Genomic DNA, 3,757 nt, shown 5'->3' with positions numbered 1-3,757 from the left:
CTCCTAAATCACCAGGCCTCTGGGTCCCTGAGTGAGGCAGATTCAGTAAACAAAAAGGGATCAAGCACTAAATACTCTGGTTTGCAGTTAAGGTAGTGTGGTTTTAAAGAAATGATTTAAGATTATTGGTGACATACCTGAAGTTCCCCTGAAGGAAAGAACTGAAAGGGAGCTGGGTGTGGTGGCATGAGGGGGCCAACCTGGGCTATATAATGAGACCTGGTATACAAAAAGAAAGAAAAAGAAGGCTGCCTAGAGATGAGTACCGGAACGTTCTTGCTGGGGCTACAGTCATGAGGCAGGAAGGGTACTGTTCAGCCTGGGGAAAACTGTATCCTGCATGCTTCTGAGTTCCCACATTTCCACTCTGAAGCTTTTAAGAGATCTTGGCTGCAGGGCCCTGTTCCCATAGGTAGAACAGTAGAGGTCTGCAGTTCACAAAGATGTTGGTGAGTTGTCTCCAAAATATAAATAGGGGTAAGAGAGAAGGTTCCATAGTTAAGAGCACTTGCTGTTATTCTAGACCACCCAGATTCGATTCCTAGCAACTACATGGTGGCTCACAACCATTTGTAACTCATTCCTGGTGATCTGACACTCTCTTCTGGCCTCTGTGGACACTAGACATGCATGCACATGGCACACAGACATACATGCAGGCAAAACACCATACATACAAAATAATAAAAAAATTGAAAAGCATAAATGAGGGCTGGGGCATAGCTCAACAGGTAAAGAAAGGCACATGTCACACAAGCCTGGCTACCTGAATTCAATCCCTGGAACCCACATAAAAGGCAGGAAAGAACTGACTCTAAAAGTTGTCCTCTGCCCTCCACATGCACACGATGGCATGCACATGCCCACACTTACACATACACCATATACTCACACACAGTATTAACAAATGGAAGTTAAAACTAACTGAATGGGGCACTGGGGAGATGGCTCAGTTGGTAGGATTCTTGCCACATACATGAGCACGGGGATTTCAGTTGAATCCCCAGAACCCACGTAACAGCAGGACGTGGCACTGTGTGCTTTTAGTATCAGTACTGGGGAGGTGGCATCTTTCCCTGCCAGTGAACTTGTAGTAGTGGCCACACCCTCTGGGCGTGGTTTCAGATGCAGATGTGACCCTTTTAAGGTAGAGGAGCTGCAGGAGTGCATGCTCTTGGGTTGCATAGCACTGGAAGGGCAGAGACTGCATCTTCTGGAGCAGGAAGGCTGCAGGGGTTATTTACGCTTATCTGTGTAAGTCCTTCCCTAATAAACACCTATCTAACATTTATTTTGGGTCTGGTAGACTCATTTAAACCCTGCCTTCACCTAAGATTGACCACTAACCTTCATATGCATTTGTATCGGCACACACACATACACACACACTCACGCACACACTCATACCTGCACATACACACACACACACACACACACACACACACACACACACACACCAAAAATAAAAATGAGGGTTCATCGTTGTCGCTGCTCAGAGTCATCTGACACAAGCAACCTGCATGCAGGACCGAGTTTGGTGGCGGGATCCGACACACTGAGGCCTGGTGACAGCTCTGCCTCCAACGGGGCCCAGCGGGACCCAGCACACCCGAACACTGCCGACGCCCGGGTAACAGTGACACTTCCATCCACGAGAAGAGGACCGACATCAGAGTATTGGATCTGTTTGCATCTGCCAGAGAGAACCTTGGTCCCACACCCTCTAAGAGAGCAAGAAACTCTTGCTACACCCACCAGAAGAAAGGATGAGAAGAGGACAAGGTAAAAGCACATCCAACAACAGAAAACCCAATATGATACCACCGGAGACTAGGAACCAGCAAGACCTGAACATCATGATGCAGATGAACCAGAAGAGAATGACCTTAAAAGCATCTTCATGAAAATGATAGAGGGCCTCAAAGAGGATATGAGAAAATCCCTTAAAGAAATGGAAGAAAAAACAAACCAAAAAATACAAGATATCAACAAATCTCTCAAGGAAACAGCTCAAGTCCTAAAAACTGAAATAGAGACAATAAAGAAAGCACAATGTGAGGGAATGCTGGAAATAGAAAAGCTGGTAAATGATCAGGAACTACAGATGTAAGCATAACCAACAGAATACAAGAGATGGAAGAGAGAATCTCAGAAGTTGAAGACACACTAGCGGAAACAGATTCATCAACCAAAGAAAATCTTAAATCCAACAAATTCCTATCACAAAATATCCAGGAAATATGGGATACCGTGAAAAGACCAAACCTAAGAATAATAGGTATAGCAGAAGGTGAAGAAATCCAACTCAAAGGCACAGAAAACATATTCAACAAAATCATAGAAGAAAACTTTCCCAACCTAAAGAAAGACATGCCAATGAAAATACTAGAAGCCTACAGAACACCAAATAGACTGAACGAAAAAAAAAAAAAAAAGGTCTCCTCGCCACATAATAATTGAAACACCAAACATACACAACAAAGAGAAAATTTTAAGAGTAGCCAAGAAAAAAGGTCAAGTAACCTATAAAGCAAACCTATCAGAATCACACCTGACTTTTCCATGGAAACTCTGAAAGCCAGAAGGTCCTGGATAGATATTCTACCTACACTAATAAGAGACCATGGATGCCAGCCCAGACTACTATACCCAGCAAAGCTTTCAATCAGTATAGATGGAGAAAACAAAATATTCCATGACAAAACCAGATTCAAACAATACATATCCACCAATCCAGCCCTACAGAAAGTACTGGAAGGAAAACTGCAACCCAAGGAAGTTAACTACAACCAGAAAAACATAGGCAATAGATAATCCCAACTTACCAACAGCCAAAAGGAAAAAGGGACAGAATCCCACACATAATCTTACCACCATCACCAAATCAAAAACAAGAATGAACAATAATCAATAATCATTAATATCCATCAACATTAATGGTCTTAACTCCCCTATAAAAAGACACAGATTAGCAGAATGGATAAGAAGACAGAATCCTTCCTTCTGCTGCATACAAGAAACTCACCTCAACTTCAAAGACAAACGGTACCTAAGAATTAAAGGTTGGGGAAATATTTTCCAATCAAATGGACCCAAGAAACAAGCGGGGATAGCAATTCTAATATCCAAAAAATTGAACTTTAAACTAAAATCAGTCAAAAGAGATGAAGAAGGTCATTCCTTACTCATCACAGGAGAAATACATCAGGATGAAGTCTCAATTCTGAACATTTATACCCCAAATACAAAGGCATCCACGTTTGTAAAAGAAACATTACTAAAACTCAAATCACACATAAAACTGCACACACTCATAGTGGGAGATTTCAACACCCCACTCTCACCACTGGACAGGAACACCAGACAGAAACTTAACAAAGAAACAAAAGAACTAATAGAAGTTATGGCACAATTGGACTTAATAGATATCTATAGAATATTCCACCCAAATACAAAACAATTTACCTTCTTCTTAGCACCACATGGAACCTTCTCTAAAATCGACCACATACTTGGCATCATAGCAAACCTCAACAGGTACAAAAAATTGAAATAACCCCCTGTGTCTTATCAGACCACCATGCTTTAAAATTAGAATTCAACAACAACATGAACTATAGAAAACCTACAAACTCATGGAAATTAAGTAACAACCAATTACACAATTCATGGGTCCAGGAAGAAATAAAAAAAGAAATTAAAGATTTCCTAGAATTCAATGAGAATGCAGACACAACATATCCATACCTATGGGATA

This window comes from Cricetulus griseus, chromosome 3, assembly GCF_003668045.3.
Source record: "Cricetulus griseus strain 17A/GY chromosome 3, alternate assembly CriGri-PICRH-1.0, whole genome shotgun sequence".
Classification (NCBI taxonomy): Eukaryota; Metazoa; Chordata; class Mammalia; order Rodentia; family Cricetidae; genus Cricetulus; species Cricetulus griseus.
The sequence above is the reverse complement of the archived record's forward strand: the minus strand, read 5'-3'. Positions refer to the sequence as shown.